This window comes from Natator depressus, chromosome 16 (assembly GCF_965152275.1).
Source record: "Natator depressus isolate rNatDep1 chromosome 16, rNatDep2.hap1, whole genome shotgun sequence".
Classification (NCBI taxonomy): domain Eukaryota; kingdom Metazoa; phylum Chordata; order Testudines; family Cheloniidae; genus Natator; species Natator depressus.
In genome coordinates, this window is record NC_134249.1 from 22,171,313 (window position 1) to 22,190,143 (window position 18,831).

At 46.5% G+C, this 18,831-nt stretch overlaps 1 protein-coding gene across 7 annotated transcripts in view; it reads left to right on the forward strand.

Annotated features, from left to right (window-relative positions):
• The window catches only part of DAB2IP (DAB2 interacting protein), a 323,093-nt gene that overhangs the window by 187,669 nt on the left and 116,593 nt on the right, over nucleotides 1-18,831 (forward strand). Inside the window, exon 1 of one of the 7 annotated variants that reach the window (XM_074973726.1) lies at nucleotides 18,610-18,815. The exons of the other annotated variants lie outside the window; for them this stretch is intronic. The gene's annotated coding sequence lies outside the window, so the exon portion shown is untranslated. Of the gene's footprint in view, nucleotides 1-18,609; nucleotides 18,816-18,831 lie in introns of those variants that run through there. 7 annotated transcript variants of the gene reach the window in all.

Consider the following 18,831-nt stretch of genomic DNA (forward strand, 5'->3'; position numbering starts at 1 on the left):
TATTGAGTGAGCAGCTTGAGGCCACAATGGGATTGTGCTAAGCACTGTACAATGAGTTCATGGTCTATCCAGAATAGACACAAACTGAACACTTAAGAGAAGAGGCTCAAGGATGGAAGCAGAGAGGACCATAGTAGAACGGGAGAAGTCAATCTATGATGATTGTTCCCAGTGGAATTCTCAAATTTGCTACGTGCTTTTATCTCTGGTGCTAGAGGCTGAATTTGGTAACTGCAACTCCCAAATGCTTGCTTAGTTACCATATGCCTTCATTATCCATTGCCAATGCGTTAATTAGGGTATTTTACAGCATATATTACCCCCCATTTCTCTCTGTCTGCTCTGATGTTGATCTGTATTTTAGGAGGGGCAGAGAGAGTACCCAATGTCTACACAATATTTTGGAGCCCAGGGCAGCAAGCCTTCCAGCCCGAGTACACGCTTGCGTTAGCAGGGCTCATGCAGCTCTCTAAAAATAGGTGTATAGACCGCACATTGAAATTGCAGCTCAGGCTCTGAAGTCCACCCTCCAGCCTGAGCTCCGGCCCAAGCTGCAACTTCAAAGTACTGTCTATACAGCTGTTTTTAGAGCACTAGTGTGAGCCCAAGTCTGTTGACCTGAACTGGGAGGCTCACTCTGAAATGCTGTGTAGACATTTCCTTATGTGGCTCAGAAATGACCCTTTCTGGATAGAAAGGAAACCAAGCTGATAGGCTCCAAAGGGAGTTCCATCCAGTTGTCTCTAGCACAGAATCTTGGAGATGTAGGGTATAAAGTGATTAGCAGGGGGAAGAGGGTGGAATCCTCAAGACTGAGAAGTACATGAATGATTCCTAAGAGTTTAGGGACAGATACCGTTCAAGTGAGGAGAACTTTCTGAGAAATACAGTAGTATAGAAAATGTCTTTGATCCTCTTGGCCTGTTAGACCCAGGAAGACTACTGAAGAATGGAGTTGCCTAACCCCTGTTGAGCCCAAGAACATTGAAAAGCTGATGGGGGGGAGGGAGAGCTCATTGGTTTGAGCATTGGCCTGCTAAACCCAGTGTTGTGAGTTCAATCCTTGAGGGGGCCATTTAGGGTTCTGTGGCAAAAATTGGGGATTGGTCCTGCTTTGAGCAGGGGGTTGGACTAGATGACCTCCTGAGGTCCCTTCCAACCCTGATATTCTGTGATTCTATGGTGGAATCATGTGCAGGTGACTTGAAGAACATACGATAATCCAGTTACTACAAGAGACTGTTAAATATATGGTAAAGCAGAAGTTTTGAACTCATGGAACTTGGCTTGTTTAGCCTAATCAAACAAAGGCTGAGGGGAGATATAATTGCTCTCTATAAATTCATCAGAGGGATAAATAGCAGGGCAGGAGCTGAGTTATTTAAAAGTTAGTTATTTAAGAGGTTCTGTGGCCTGATCTTAAAGTCTATGAACTGGAATACAGTCTCGTGAAGAAAATGCCACTATTTAGTCAGTTGATTCAAGACACACCTGGGTGCAGGTAGGAAGTTTCTGGCTTTGTAAGATCATGTGCCCTGTGGTCAGACTCAGGAGGAATATGTTCTGTATTAAACTGGTATTTCACTAGCAGGCAGAAGTTTGATGAGTCGTATGAGCGATCAGGAATAACTGTGGGAATATGTCTATGAACGTTTCCCTGAAAGACCTTTGGGAATCATGGATATTTTGCCTTCCCTACATTTTTAAGGCACCTGAAAGCTTCAAATTATGCCCTTTGCATGTACTTGTACCTGGAACAGTAGCTATCTTTTTGTACATGCTGCCCCTGAGTCAAATAATTATAATTTATACCTGTTCTTTATGGCTCCAGGAAGTTTTCCTGCTCTTCCGGCTAAAAGGAAATTGTTACTTCCCTCTCCACAGCAAATACCATGTTGGTAGCACTCCAGATATATTCCAGTCCACATTAACAACAATGAATGGCTGACAAAGGGCCTAATCCAGCCCTCACTGAAGTCAATGGGAATTTTGCCATTGAGTTCAATAAGCATGGGGTCTGGCCTGTAAACACCTACGTAGCAGTATGAGTCTAATACCCTTTTCCCACTTAGTGTCCTCCTGTCCGGTCGTACTGTAAATGGATCCTCGGGAATGTTGTTTCCTTTTCAGTTGATCTCTTGCTGTCCTAAGTCACCTCGTTGTGGGTATTGCACACAGCCATTTTGATTTCTTGTCTATCAGCTTACACCATGCCAGGCATCTGGTACAAGAGCAGCTGAACTCAAGCTAAACATGGCTAGGATGTGAAGGCCTGCACACCAATGTGACTACAGAGCAAGCTGTGTGACTTGCACTCCATACATTAGAAGGCTGCCATGTTTAAATTGGAGTCACCGTGAAGCACATGTGGTCATGCGCTAGTATTAGCCAGGCTGCTGGAATAAGATCAAGACATTGTATGGGGTTGCAATAGAAAACATTGCTGCTGCTCTGTCCTACTCCTTCCAACTACTTCCCCCCCAAAATAGGAGTTTCCAGAAACACAGTGGATCTGCTTAGTGTTCTTCTCCTTGTGCCAGGATGCATCCTGATTTTTGTAGCAAGAAATCTGTGCATCCCTTCCCTGTGCACCTTGGGTGCACGATGCAAGCAACCAAAGTAGACAAGTCTAAGTATTCATAGTCTAAGGCCAGAAGGGACTACTGTGATCATGTAGTCTGACCACCTGCATAACACAAGCCAGAGAACCTCCCACAATAATTCCTAGAGCAGAGCTTTTAGAAAAACGTCTTGATTTAAAAAATGGTAAACTGTTCCAATTACTCACCATTAAATATTTACACCTTATTTCCAGTCTGAATTTGTCTAGCTTCAACTTGCAGTCTTTCGATTGTTATACCTGTCCCTGCTAGATTGAAGAGCCCATTATTAAATAGTTGTTCCCCATATCGGCATTTATAGACTGTGATCAAATCACGCCCCCAACTTTCTCTTTGCTAAGCTAAATAGATTGAACTGTTATAATGATCAACCGAAAGGCATGTTTTCTGATCCATTAATCATTCTCATGGCTCTTCTCTAAACCACCTCCGATTTATCAATGTCCTCCTTGAACTGTGGTCACCAGAACTGGAAACAGGATTCCAGCTGTGGTCACACTAGTGCCAGACACAGAGGTAAAATAACCTCTCTTCTCCTATTTGAGATTCCCAGTTATGCATCTCGGGTCTCATTAGCTCTTTTGGCCACAGCATCATTTATGCAAGGTCAACATCAAGGCAATGATCATAAACACTCCAGATGAGAAGTATGAAAATTACTGCTTTGGGATTGTAGGACATCAGCCAAACTAGTCGTGTTTTCACTTGTGTTTTTGTCACTGGCTGGAATTTCCAAATTGATAAAGGGGAACTAAAATCTGCTGAGCTGAGGCTGCCTATCAGGTCATTGTATCATACTAGAAAATTAAAATAGAAGCACGGCCCTACTGGGTCAGACCAAAGATCCATCTCGCCCAGTATCCTGTCTGCCAACAGTGGCCAGTGCCAGGTGCCTCTGAGGGAATGAACAGAACAGGGAATCATCCAGTGATCCGTCCCCTTCCCATTCCCAGCTTCTGGCAAACAGAGGCTAGGGACATCATCCCTGTCCACCCTGGCTAATAGCCATTGATAGATCTATCCTCCATGATCTTATCTAGTTCTTTTTTTAACCCTGTTGTAGTCTTGGCCTTCACAACATCCTCTGGCAAGGAGTTCCGCTGGTTGACTGTGTGTTGTGTGAAAAATGCTTCCTTTTGTTCATTTTAAATCTGCTGCCTATTAATTTCATGTGATGGATATGAGGGCACTGTCTTGCTATCAAAAACCATGATTTATTACCACATTAGGCGTCAGTGGAGTTTCTGTAGAGGAGGGAAATTACTGCTACCACTACATACCCCTTCACAAGAACTGAGTAATGAATCTCCTTAGCACTTACTTTTCCTTACCAAATTCCCACGCTAGAGATGGAGAAGCTGAGGCAGGAAATGGAAGTGGAGTTTCAAGATGCTCTCTGCTAATATCTCTGGTTTCCAAGCCTTAGGCACCAACATTGGTTATTGTTTTTCATTTGTATTGTAGTAGTGCCTAGGGGGTCTAGTGCACCCGTGCTACGGAAATACACAGTCCCTACCTCCACAGTGTGCTCTGATCAGACAGAGCTGAGAGCAAGGAAGTAGTATTGCTCAGTGCACTGAGGCTCAGAGAAATTAATAGTCCTGGGGAGTCTGCTGTAGAGTAGGGAATTGGACCTAGAGCCCCAAGCCTGTGCCTTACCCATAAGTCCATCCTTCCCCTCTCAATAGGGGATGAGACTCTTGGGTTTGGGGGGAGGCATTTTGTGATGCCCTTTAGTTCATGCTTAATGCTTTGTAGCTGGAATCTCTCTCTCTCTCTGTCCATAATTTAAAATGTGATTTATAAACAGCAAGGCAGGGGGCAAAATAAACAATCCGCCTGACAACATTGTTATGGTTTTGCTTTAAAAGGTTAACTGTCTTAAGGAACTAATAAAGACCGTGGCTGTGATTCCAGATGCAAATGTGTGTGAAACAGGCTTGACATTTTAATGATACATTTCAGGCCCAGACCCCCCCTATCTCAGGGAGAGTTTGGAAACATTTATTCCTTTCACCTGAACACATTCTCCCCGCCCAGCCACATCCCTCTTTAGTGTTGTTCATACCTCAGTTAGCTCGGGCAGCGATGGAGATTTCCACTTGGCAGTGGATGGGTGTCTAATTAAGGGATTTATAGGCAATCTTTAGCTGGGGGGACGGGCGTGTGCATATGGCTGGGCGCACAGGCAGACCCGTGGGCCTTGTCGCTCCCGACCCACCGGTTTGCTGAACCACACCAGACAGGGACGATGAAGAAGTGGGCTAGGTCCTGCTTAATTCGCAGTGAGTTCCTTTGCCATGTAAACCAGCTTTGCAGCGCAGTTGCTCCGCTCTGGATGGGAGCCAGTCCCTGAGCGAGCTGCCGGGCGCCGGAGCCGATGCCGCTCCTTGCTCCCCAGAGGAGCGAGCCCTCGGGAAGGGGCTTGAATTACAAACGCGGGGCAGGCGCTGGGTTCCCCTCCCTTCCCCAAGGGCAGGAGGCAGCGAGCTGCGCCCGCCGGCGGAGGAAGGGGGGTGGCCTCGGCCTCCGCTCCCAGGAACCCCAGCCTGGGCCGGGCGCCCCTCCCGGCGTCATTCCTCCGGCCGGAGCAGCGGCGCCAGGTGAGTGCCCCGCGGGAGCCCCCGGCACTTCCCTCCCGGCTCCTTTGACAGAGGGGCCGGGGGAGCCCGCCTGGCCCCGCGGCGCTCGGAGCGGGCGGCCCCCGGGGGCGTCCCTGCTGCTCCGGCGCGAGCAGCCGGTGGGGGCAGCGGCCGCTGCTCCTCCAGCCGGGCCGCGGGCGGTGCAGTCAGACCCCCGGCCGGCAGCCTTGCCCCCCCCCCCCCCCAGACGTGCCCACAACGAGAGCACACTGGCACCAGCGCTTGCAATCCGGCTGGGAAAGCGGAGGGAGCTGGAGCAGCCTGGTGCGTGTGACATTGTGCCCGCACTGAGGAGCGGGGGTGCCTGCAGGAGGCTGCAATTGCCATCTTTAAAGGGAGACTGTCAAATTAAAACCCCCCTCATGTAAGAATGTGACTGTCCTTCCCTAATGGGCTAATGGCAGCTGAGAATTAACCCTGAGATAGTGGGTAAAGCCTAGCAGCCCTAGTTCATTTCCCCCCCATTTATGCAATTTGTCTGCTTTTTGCATTTCATTCCGACTGGGGCAGTGAAACTAGGTAGAGCAGTTTCACTCCCCTCCCTCCCAGTTTAACACTGGTCAGTTCCGCTCTTTGGATCTCCTTGCACTTGTCTGGTGCCTGCTTGATCCTAACACTGCGGGGAAGGTTAAAATTGAAAAGCAAAATGACAACAACAAAAAAACTGGTGTCTTTGAAATTAAATAATCAAATAACCCCTGGCAAATGTTTCCCTTCATATTAGGTTTTGTACAAACCTTTTTAAAAAAAATTAAATTCAGTTAAAAACATATCATGATAGTGGATGTGGCTTGAAAAATCTTAACCAGTTACTTTATCTGATGTGGTCTTTGCTTGAACGGTGAATAATGCAATGTAACAAATAATCACCAAGTGAAGATTGTCATGTTTGCTATATTGTTTTACATTAAAAAAACAAAAACAGCAAATCCTTATGGTAACTAGAGCCCCAGGAGGATGGGCGCTGGAACAATTTCTAGTGGGGGTGCTGATGATGGAAACCATGTATTTGATGTTTGTTATTACTGCTTCAGGCCAGGGGGTGAGGCAGCACCGCTGCACACGGGAGAGTCTGACACAGCTTTCTGATGGGGTCTTACCGAGGCCAGGGACTAGACGATGGCTCCCCATGGGGGGTGAAGGCAATGCACCAAGCAGGACCCGGCTTCGAGGTAGCATGCCAGGCAGGAGGAGGAGGATGGGGAGGGAGTATGAGGAGACGAGGAAGGTCACAGCTGTACTTGAATATGTTCCTGTTAAATTGTAGCCTGGCATTTACAGTGGTTCATTTTCACAGGCCAAGTGGTTATTAATAGTCAAGTTAATGTTCGAAGGCAAATTGATTTGACTCCACTTACTTCCTTTTATTTCTCAGCCATCAGTTGTTCAGTTACTTTTCTTGTGTGGGTGCACAGGGGGTGGGAGTGGGGCCATGGCCCCTTTGAAAGGCCAGTCCCTACAGCAGCGTTAGCTCTGCGGAGTGCTTGTACAGCATCCCTTTTTGCTGAGCCCCTGGTTGGGAGGCTGGGGCAGGCTCTTTGCCTCTTTCCTCTGTACCCCCATGCAGGAGCCAGGCAACCTCTGGCCCTTAGCAATTAGTACTTGATGTCACCAGGAATGACTGCAGTGCTTGAAGGAGGAGCAATCACTGTGGTTAGGCCCGAAAACACAGCCCAAGCAAACTCCTAAGAGACTGAACTGCCTCTCATGGCCTCATTAGTTGACAGTATTAAAATGAGGAGACGCCAGTGCAGTGAGTGCAAAAGCTGTTTAAACAAAAGAGAATTCTCAGCTCACCGGGAAGGTGTCTCCTTGCTTTCTCCCAGTGAACCATGCATGCTGTGCTCCGTTCTGTTCCCAGTAGGGCTGAGCTGTGTGTGTCTGTCTGTTGTTTTAGCAGAGCAGCTTAGTAGGATTTTGTGGCCCTAGGGTGCATATTTGAGAGGCTGGAAAGATTGTGCACAGAGAGAGAAAGCGATAAGTAATTTCATAGGATCTCAGCTGCTGTAAGAGTGACAGGAATAACACCTTTTCTTATTCAAAATGCTCCCCATAGCTCCGCTGGGGTTTTATGCATCAGAACCGCCCTCCTTCTCTGCTCCTCTTTGACTTTCATAGTGTTAGACATCTGTAATTTTGATGACAGACTTAATAATATAAGCTACAATTGTCTTTTATGTTGCAAAGAGCTTTCAAAGAGCCTGTAACATTATCAGCTGGAATAATGGAAGGCAAGACCAATATTTTCAAAAGAAACCACTGATTTTTGGGTGACTCAGTTTCTGGAGGCACAGCTTGAGACACTTGGGATGTGTTTTTTTTAGAGGTGCTGGGCATTGCCTTCTGCTGGAATTGTGCATGCTCGGCACCTTTTGGAAAATCAGGCCTAGGGTGTTTCAGGTTGGATACCCACAGTCAGTGACCACTTCTGAACAGGTGGGCATCCACATTTCTGGAAAGATTTTTTTTTCCTTGGTAACTAAGGGCATGTCTACACTACAGTTTTAAGTCAACCTAGGGTAGGTTGACTTACAGGCACCGTGGTAATTATTAGAGTGGCTGATGTCCACACTACCCTCCTTCTGTTGGTGGTGCGCATCCTCACCAGGAGCACTTGCTGATGGAGGAGGGGCAGTGTGGGGAGCTGAAAGCCAGGGTTCTCAGCTCCACACAGCTCCCCGCCAGGAGCCCAACTGTCCCCCAGGCTTCTCGCCTCCCTGCTTCCGGCCAGTTGGCTGCCACGCTCCCAGCAGGGAGTCGAGAGCCACAGGAGTGTGTGTGGTGGGGTGGCAGCCAAGGGACAGTAGGGAGCCCAGGCGGCAGCCCAAGTTGGGAGCCTGGGTGGTAGCCTGGCTTGGAGTGGAGACCTGGTAGTAGCCCAGCTGGAGAGCCAGGATCCCCACATTCTTGTCAATTTCAGGGCTTTCCTGATCCCTGAAATTGACAAGACAGCCAACAGCTGATGTAAGGAACACAGTGTCTACAGAGACACTGCATCAGGCTAACTACACCGACATAAGCCCTGAGCCTCTCGGGGAGGTGCAGTAATTATATTGGTGTAGCAGGACACCTACATCAGCGGCAGCAAGGCTGTAGTACAGACACTGGCATAATTAGGTTGACATAAGCTGCCTTATGTCAACCTAACTTTTTAGTATAGATCAGGCCTCAAAGACGCTTGGTTGTCTCAAGGGATCCTCTTCCACAGCTTGCGCGCGCTCACGCTCTCTCTCTCTCTCTCTCTCTCTCTCCTTTCCCCTTGTAAGGATTTTCTCTATTTTCCTGACTAAACTGAGAGCCTCCAGCCACAACGCAGCCGCGTCATGTGCCCTGCTTATTATGAACTGAGAAGTCCAGTCCATGATTCCATTGGCACTCTGTGCTGTTGCTCTCTTTAGGTGTGTGGCGCATGTTCTCACTCCAGCCCTTGGAGATGACTCATGTGAGGGATGTTGCCTTCCGGAGCAGATTGGCACTAAATCCCAGCACAGGAGATGCCCATGGCAGCTGGATAATATGGTGACGGTGATTTAGAAATGCTTATAACAACCCTGGCTCGCAGTTCCATAAAGAGTCTCCTCTCCCTTATCCTCGCTCTGTAGCCAGTTCTTTCAAATGAAACACCTCCCCACAACTTGCCCAGTGCCCAGCTGGCTTAGCAAATGCCCTGTCAATAGCCAGAACTTTTGCATCTGAGAAGGAAATGAACAGGAGCTTAGTCAAAGCTGCAGAACTTCTCCAGAGACGCAGAAAAGACGTTTCCCTTGCCCAGCTGGGCACTGTTGTTTCAGCCATATGTTTTGACCTGGAGTGAGTCAGGCGGGATCAGAAGTCCTGGGGAAAGCGCATTGGTGTCAGTGGGTGTCCTCATGCCGGTGCAATTCTGGCAATGTTAGGTCCAGATCTCTGCACTGGTGTGATGGGCAGAGTTCACTCACTTGACTCCCAGCCAGCGAACAGGACCCAGTGGAGCTGGGCTGCAGCCAGTAGATGTATGGCAAAGACTTGGGAATAAGAATTAGGTGATAAAACCAAGAATTTTAGCAAAAGCCTTTAAGCAGTTTGTCACACACACAATCTGATAGGCTAATGTACTGGCTGTTAATTCTTTCAAAGTGATTGTGCAACATGGTACGTGCACTGGTGCCATCCCATGCATAACAGAGCTGAAAATCCCAGAGGTAATTTAAACCAGTTCTTCCACCAGCAGGGCATTTCCTCGGAGCCGCTGTCCCTTGAGTGCACCTCAGACTTCAGGTCCTCCCAGTCCCTCATGAAATGTCTGGCACTGGGGAGTCTGTGCTCCTGAGGGCCTTCTTAGGAAGATCCCTCCCTGTATGTCATGAAAGATCATATCCTACATTTTTTTGAGAGTAAGGGTATTAATTCTGGGGTGCTGGGGAAATTCCATCTCAGGAAATTCCTTTCTGTTTCCAAAAATTGCCCCTGCAGTGTCCACTGAATACAGTATTCTTTGCTTTCTGACCTAAAAGCCGTTGTGTAATCTTGCTGTGTGCTGTCAAACTCTTACTTGTTCCACACTAGCAGTGGCAGCATTTGTGTGCGTGTGTGTGTGCGAGTGTGAAGTGATTCCTATGGACCTTTACCTAGAGGGGTTGTGAAGCTTAAGAAAGCCTGTAAAGTGCTTTGTGATCTGCAGATGGAGGCACTAGAGAAAGACAAAGCACATATCATTACTATTATTGGTATTAAACAATATCACCACCCTTTCTATGCTACCCATGGGTCTGTGCAGTCTGGGTTTCTAGGGGATGTCTGCCCTGGGCTTGGGCACGTGGTGGCAAAAGCTCAATCTGCTGAATGTCAAGTGAAATCGAATAGTGCTGAGTGCATTCTCACAAGAGAAACCCAGCTCCTTCCAGATGATCCATGGGCAGTGGGTTCCCCAGCCAAAGTGAATCTGGAGCCTTCACCAGGGACTTGCAACCCAAGGGAGGAACAAAAAGGAGAAAGGGGGAAGTCTGGAAAAGAGTGGCCGACAGCCAGGCTTTTAGAGAGACTCCGACCGTTCCCACTTCTGACAGTGACGACAAGGGACATGGACCCATCCTGCAAACCCCTCCCGTCTAAACCAGAATTGACTGTAAGCACTGGCATCACCGTTACTTCTGTCAGTGGCAGAGTGGTGATTGGTTTTGGAGACAGGATATTATTTACCACACTTGAATGATGGCGCAGATGTGGGAAGGAAGCGTTTAGACCTAGGAGCTTAGCTGCGGTTTGTGTGCATGCATAAGTCTTGTCCCTTGGCTGGCTTAGTGACGGAACAGACGGGAATACTGCTTTGGAGCCTTTCAGAGAACCGGTTTCTTGTCTATTTCAGTGCTTGCCCTTTCACAAGAGTGAAGGAGCCATTAAGGGCAGAGGGCTGTCATCGTTTAACAGCACCCAGCAGCACCATACAACAATTTAAGACACAGAATGAAGGAAGAAGAATTCTGATCCTGTGAAGGGAATTTAAATGAGCAGAATGATCACTAAGATGGCTTTTGGCCAGGACACAGGGTTATCATCTTGACTCTTACAAAAAGTGCCCTGAGAATTATGACTACAAGTGCCCATGACCTCTGCATCAACTTGCCCATTAATATGGGGGGGCCACTAGTTCAGTGCAGACTTACAAGGGAAAACTCTAGGCACAGAACTGCCCAGCACCACTTCCTATAGCATCAGGGTATTCCATGCATATCTGCCATGGTCCTTCTTAACTTGGCAAAGATCGCAGCACAAGGTAATATCACTCGGGTGAAGTGACTTGCCCCAGATCAGATGGTGAGGCAGTGGTGAAGCCCTGACACTCTAAATCTAAATTCGCCCCCTGCTCTAAATCACTAGGCAACACTCCCAGCACCATAGCAAGTGCAGGAGAAATCTCTGGGAAATTCCTGCACCCTTATCTGTGTTGCTTGTTTGTTACTGGTGTCCTAAGCACTTTCCTGTCTCCCTGATTCTGAGAACAGAACTCTCATCCACTCCAATCTGTTACTCCATGGCCAATTGCAGGAGGTGGAAGAACCCTGGGAAGAGCTAGTCACAGCATTTACGGGGATACGTGTTTCCTACCCAGTGCTATAGAAATAGCCTTCCCAGAGCTTGGCAGGTTAATGTTAACATAGGCTCACTTTTGACCACGAGCCCCCTGAGCGGCTGGAGAATGCTTAACCGTGGCAGCTTTCTTGTAGTAAGATGAAGGTGTGCTGTTGCTTTAAAGACTTAGCTTGCTGCTTAATGTACACATGAGCTGCTGCGCAGAGTAAACAGTAAGCAGTGTGTGTCCATGTCTGTCCCGCTCCATCAGTCCCTGATCCTGTTCTCTGGGCCGGGGGAGTCAGATACCGAGCTGGTGTCCTTGCGAAATTGGGGTTCACCCCAGCCGGATGATGCTGAGAGCTTGGCTTGTACGCACTCTGTGACCGTCCCCGGGTGGCTACCCGGAATGCTGTAGCGCATGCCAGCCTCTTGCAAGTTTGCCCCCTCAGCCAGACTGACGAGTAACCCTGGGAATGTCCGAGCTTTGTCACATGTAACAAGTAAAGTGGTTCACGACACATTAATCACTGATGGCCACGCTGCCTGGGTGCTTTTCAGTTCACTCATGGCAGCCTGCTGTGTTGCAAAAGAAAAGAAAAAAAAGAAGTCTGATAAAGGGACCTTTGAACCCCAGCATTTGTGTCTCCGCTGTTGCCTGGGCACTGAGCTAGAGAGATCACTAGCACCAAAGGAACTTGTTTGCCACCTCGGATGCTCATGCTTTCAGTCATGGGCTTCAGTAGCATTAACGCTTCTCTGTGTTTGTCGGTTGCTTTCTGCCTGCTGACTGTGGGGTCACTTCATAAACCACCCGATAATGCCTGGTGGTGGGAGCTGGAAACCAGAACCCCACAGAAACTTCTCTTGGAATGTCAGCAAGTTGGTTCCTGGTCCATGCTTCCACCACAGCTGTGGAGATCAGCTCAGCCCCGCCCCAAATTGGTATATCAGGGCGTTCTCAATGGAGGGGCTGCAACCCTGCTTGTTAGTTGTGTTGTGGTATCCCCTAGGAGCTGCAGACAGGGACTAAGCCTCCACTGGGCTCGGTGCCATACAAACCCAGAGCAAAGAGATGGTTCTTGTCCCAAGGAGCTTACATTCTCCAGCTGTCTCCCGCAATAGCCAGCCCCAAGTTTTCAAAAGTCTCCCTCCATCCATATAATTTGATTGGCTTGAAAATCATGAAATTTAAACAACAAATAAATCTGGGGTTCCTTTCATTTCCCTTCTGGATTATGAGTCTTTAGGGGTCATGTTTTCAAGCTTTTGTTTGCAACCATGAGGGCTAGAAAGTTACTTTTTTAAAAAAGCAAAAGCTGAGATTCTGGTATCTTCCCATGACTCCAGGAGCTGGGCCTGCATGAAAAACACCAAATACCACGAGACTCGCAATACGATCACAAGAATTGGCGCAATACAATCATCAGAATTGGCTACACTGCATCTCTTCCTTGCACTTGGTTCAACCGAGCACGAATGTGTTGATCTCTAGGGCACTCTCCAAAGTCTTTGCCTGGGTTGAGTGGGGAAGACCTTATTTGTTGTAGGTTCAGGCATTTGATCTTCCAGCTGATGTTGTGTACACTGTGGTTTGGATTGGGAGGTGCGTAGTAGCTGTCATCAAGGTCTAGGTGCATGAACCATGGATGTGTACATTGTATAAATCAAATAAATAACTCTGTTCTGAATCATGGGGAAACCCCCCCCCAGCCCGATTTCCACACTTCAAATCAGCCAGCACCAGCCTTGTCTGTACAGAACAGCCATTTCCTCTCCTTCTGGAAGTAATCTTTAGGGTAGTTTATGTGAGCGGGGCAGCAAGCAAAGAAAGAATCCAAGTTTCTGAAGTAAATGCTGCCATCTGTCATGCAAAATAACAGATTAGGACTCTACATGTGTGAGGGAGTGTGTGAAACCAAATCTCAAGGGTTGCATGGATACTGTGCCGCTCATTGCCCTTTGCAGACCAGCACACGTTAAAGGGGCTACGCTCCAACAAAGTTCCTATAAAGCTGGCTAGCATTCGCAGCTCCTGCGCGTGGCCCCTTTCACAATGATTAAATTGTCAGGCCAGCTGCCGTTCTCTTCATTGCACTCTAGAATGTGTTCCTGTAACCTTCATAGAAATCAAGTGGAACTGTGTTCGTGTCTTAGATTGTACGTGTATGAAATATATCCTCATACAGAGAGAGAGAGACACTCATGTAATGAAAACTTAGAACCGTACCAGTAATAATAGCTAGCTGTTATATCGAGCTTTCTGCTGTAGGTCTCAAAGTACTTTACAAGGGAGGTCAGTATCATTATCCCCATTTTACAAAAGGGGAAACTGAGGCCCCATCATACCCTAATTTGGGCAGATGATAGTTTATCTTTTAATTCCACATCTCCTGCCCCCAATTGCTGATGCTAGCAAATGCTAAAGCATTTCTATATAGAGATACTTGTTTTGTTTTCTTATGGGCTTTGTGCTGTGCAGTTTTTGTGCCTGCAGTGTTTTTATTTTTCCCAGACTGAGCCTAGACCTTTGTTTCCTATTGACTCACGCCACCTTTCGCCTGCCCCTTCCTGTCCTGCACATAAACACAATGTGGGAGTGGGAAGTGAACATGACAGCTGGGCCCCCATTTTGATAGATGCATGTGTATTACACCACTTGAGAGCCAGCCCGCTGAGGAAGGAAGCGATAGAGATGTAATGGAGGAGTTGCACACTCTGAAAGCTCTCGGGAAAGGTAAGAGAACCACAGCAGGGTGGGATTTCAACAGAGAACATGGCTATATGTTCAGAGTAGTTAGGTTGTTGTGGCAAGCTTTAGCCTGGCTGTGATTAGCTGGCTCATCTGTGCCTGGCTGTTCTATCCTGCATCATGTGAGGACCTTACGAACATGTCGTGCTTATAACGAGAGTCTTAGCACTTTTGAGGGACACTTTATTTTTCAAGGCTCTGCCTGCCTGAATTTCTGATGGTGCCATGAAACCAAAAGTTGCCAGCAGGTCTGTTCTATCTACACAGATCCAAAGAATCAAGTTGATTTCTCAGGCCGGCTTTCTGTCTTTTCTTTTTAGCATTTAGCAACTGAGTCTTTACCAGGCAAATAGTGGAAGTCCTTGAGCTGTCCTGCAGCAGCAGCAACACGAGAGAGCCTGCGTCAGTGTGTGGGCTTATTTTGCCATTGCTCCCAACCTCTCGTGTCAAAAGGGTGGCTAGTCTCCCCCTCATGCATGTGTACCGCTCTTCACTCCTATTACCACTAATGGAAACTACCCATACGTACGGAGAGGGAGGAGAGAGTCCTAAATCTTAGCGCAACATCAACATGCATTTTCATCACCCAGGTTTCAGCAATAATGAACTGTGTCTGGGTTTAAAACAAAGGGGTGAGAGGGTGAGCGTGTTAGGGCCATTCAGAATATCTGCAGGTGAGCTGATGAAATATGAGCAGTAAAAATAAATTGAATATTTCAGGGTCTAAGCAGCCTGTCTGTAGGCACCAGGAATGCCATTTTCCCTCAGTATACAAGATTACCTTCCTTTGAAACATCCACTATTAGCTGCTGCTGGGGGCTAGATACCATATCAGATGGCCTAGGGGTCAGATCTGGGATACTGTGCTAGAGGGATACATAAAAGCACAAAGACGATAAGTGTCTTGCCAAAGGCCATCGAGTGAGTCAGACCTGACCACAGCTCCCAGGGTTCTCAGACTGCTCTTTCTGTAATGATAATGCTTAGTTCATACTTAATACTTATTAAATATTAATCAGTCAGTCCTTCCAACAGCTCTGTGAGGTAGGTACCATTGATGATATTCCCATTTCATAAAGGGGAAACCTGAGGCAGAAATTAAATCACTTGCCTAACACAGCAGAGGCTCTGAGTCAGAATAACTGGAAGCTCTTGGGAGCAGGGACTGTGTCTCATTATATGTTTGTACAGCACCTGCACAGTAGGGCCCAATCTCAATTGGTGCTACTGTAATACCCCTAACAGTTGGCCATGCTTTTCTCAGTAAATACTGTGTGGCCTCCCTAAGATTGCTGCTGGAAGCCAAGGACCAAGGGGAGTTACTCTGAAATGGGCTGTGTTTATGAAGAGGGAATTTACCATGTACGTCACAGAAGTGCTACCAGAGGTGAAACCTACCAGCTGTTTCTTTGAATTGTTTTACCACCACCATTCTCCGTGGGCATTTTCACTCTTGTCTTCATTTGCTGGTTAGTCGTGAAATAATGAAACCAGAATCCCTGCCCTCCCCTCTGCCCTAATGATCAGCTGACAGGGAGGGGCTCATGCACAGACATCTGAACCACATGAGAATCCCTATAAAGTCAAACTGCTGGGCCCCAGAGACCCTCTTAAACACACAGCTGTGGATGCATAGTAAATCTAGCTCTTAAATAGGGTTATTCCCTGATCAAGCACCCTGGAGGCCCCTTAGCCTTCACGGACACTCAACCTGGTGTTAATTATAGGGCTGAGCCTATGAAGGTCAGGTCTCATGCTATTCATACTGGAATCAGATTTCTAACCAAGTTTATTATTTTACTATGAGGGATGAACCATAATGCATAATAATATGCCAGGTCCAGGGCTCTTAGGAACAGACTTGAAACTGTACATATTTATGGGTAGTGTTGTGCGAGAACATGACAAAAATGAATGATCACATTCTCTAGTATAATCACTATACAAAACAATGGTTGTAACTGAAGGCAAGTAAAAAAATATACAGAGAAGAAAATGTACTACCAGGTTCCATGTTATAGACTGGCGAGATATAACTGTCTCTTTCTCTGTGAGTGTATATAATATACATGTGTGTCCAAACCATTTAAAGGACACTTAGGCCCCCAAGATACCTTTGCTCATGAAAGAGAAGCTCCATGCAGCAGCCCTGGAAAAATATCTGTTGTATTTTTATAAGACTTATAGTGTGAAGAATCATAGAAATGTTGGGCTAGAGGTGACCTCGAGAGGTCATCTAGTCCATCCCCCTGCATTGATGCAGGACCAAGTATTATCTAGAGACCATCCCTGACCGGTGTTTGTCCAACCTGTTCTTAAAAACCTCCAGTGATGACAGGGATTCCACAACCTCCCTTGATAACCTATTCCAGAATTTAACTACCCGTAGAGTTAGAAACCTTTTCCTAATATCTAACTGAAATCTCCCTTGCTGCAGATTAAGCCAATTCCTTCTTGTTCTGCTGTTAGTAGATGTTTGGTTCCTCACCAGTGCAATGCTGTGGAGAAGGCATAGCTGCATCCTTGCCAGATGTTCTTATTTAAAAGGGACAATCTCAATATTTTAGCAGATTATTTGGCATTTTCCATCATTCTGTCCTCCCAGAAAGTTCTCTGTAGACGATGGCATTTCTGTGCCGTTCAAAGGAGTGTCCCTATTTATCTGCCAAGTGCTGCCAATTATATTTTGGCGCCTAAGCTGGTTGCATCCTTTTAAAGATTACATAAAGCACATAATTTTAAGAAGGCAAAGGGCCAATTCTTCTGGTTTATTTACTGCTACTGTTATGAGACTAGGCAGTGGTAACTGGAGTTACTCAGCTGTGGAAAGCACTTACGTGTGTTAAAGCAGAGGACATCTGTGCCCATTAACACCAATGTTCGGAGAAGCTCTACTGGGTGGGGAGCCCATTTATTTCTAGTCCCACAGCTGGGTTCTGGTAGAAGGCCTGGACTGGCAGACAGAGATGAAATGGCTGCTAGGAATATTTGGCAATGCGACCATGACAGTAAGTGTATTCAGACTCATTATTAAGAGAGTGACATAGATTCAGGGCATATTTTATTGTTATCATAGTAGGAAAATAGATACCCATCCCTTCCAGAATGAATGCAAACAAATTTGCAGACTGCACCAATTGATTTAAAAGAAAAATACAGGGATGGCAGGTGTTAGGAGAATGTGCTTGAAATAGAGTTTGGATTAACAGGAATCCAAATAAGCCCCCAGATTTGTGCCTTTGTTTTTGTGTTTTATGATTGTTTTTTCTTTTTCCCATCTGGGATCAAAATACCACAAGATTTGCTCTGCTCGCTTTTATTCGTCATACAGGAACTGAACTACCAGACCCCAGTTATTTCAGCCCAGTAAACAGCTCCCTGAGGCATTGACAGAGCATTCACAAACACAGATAAGCATAAGTAGTTGAAACACAAATACCAGAGCCTGCTCATGCCCCTGATTGTCATTGCAGAGCCCTTGAAATGAGCCCCACTCCACTGCACAGTGTGAGAGCAGAAGTTTAATGGAGGCAAAGTTATCTAATGGTTAAAGCAGTGGGCCAGCAGCCAAAACGCCTCGGTTCTGTTCCCATATCTGTCATTGTCTTTCTGTATGACCCTGAGCAATTGACTTCTTTGTGCCTCAGTTTCACCATCCATAAAATAAGAAATATACCAATCTGATGTGGTGTGACAGTTAAAGGGATACAACTTAAAAAACATATCTGATTTTTTATGATCCCTGTGACCTAATGTTTTTAGTTTGTTTGCCTCTGGGCATTTGACAGCACTTTGTGTATAGTCAACTTTATTTCTCTTTCCCCGGTGTCGCTATTTGTGTGAGTATTTCGCATAGCAACTGGAGGGATAAGAATGTGGGTGTGAAACCACACCAATCAGTAGAGAGTCTGAGTCCCCACACCTGCCCCCAACTAATTCTGACTCAGGGGTTTTAATGAACTAGATTTCCAGCTGACAGCATCCCTTTAGTAACAAATTATTATTGATTTTTTGGTTATTTTTCTGAATTGCCCTAGGGCCTAGAGGCTCAGCCCGTTTGTGCCAGCTGCTGTACAAATTCAGAATAAAAAGGCCACTGTTAATAAAGCCCGTCTAGGGCCTCAGATAGAGGTAATAGAGAAATGCCAAATGAGTGTTTGTTTCAAATAAAAGCATTGTCATTTTATTTGAATACCACGGGCCTGATGCCGCATTCAGGACATGCCCTAAACTAGTTCTGAAACACATGTGAGCTTGGGGTTTTCCAGGAAGGCACGATTGGGCCCAACAACACAGGGGCAAGAAAAACCGCTGTTAATTCCTCCATTATAATCTCTGGATTTAGGGGCATTGTTAATTTTTTTAAAAATTACACTTATTTTCAAACTTTAAATATATTTAAATTTCTTCTACTGTCTATGAGCTTAAAAAGAAGCTCTGTGCCTTTAAATTTGGAATAGCTGGGAGTTGGAGCACTGTCCCTTTAAAAGCACATTACATAGAGTTAGAATATAGCCTTTGTTTAGCTAGTGATGATTGTTCCCAGTGGACTGCACTGGAATGGTTTACGGAGACCAGAGGGGGCTAAGGCTTGGGGCCAACAGTCAGCTTACAGATCGTAGCTGTTCAGACCATACAAGGAGGAAAAGAGAGGAACAGGGTGATCTTTGCACTTCCTGCAGTGGATTTGGGAGTTTACATTAAATAGTTCTTCCTGGTTCTGGAAAGTGGGCAAGGAAGGGTTGAACTATGGTAAGTTCTTCCATCT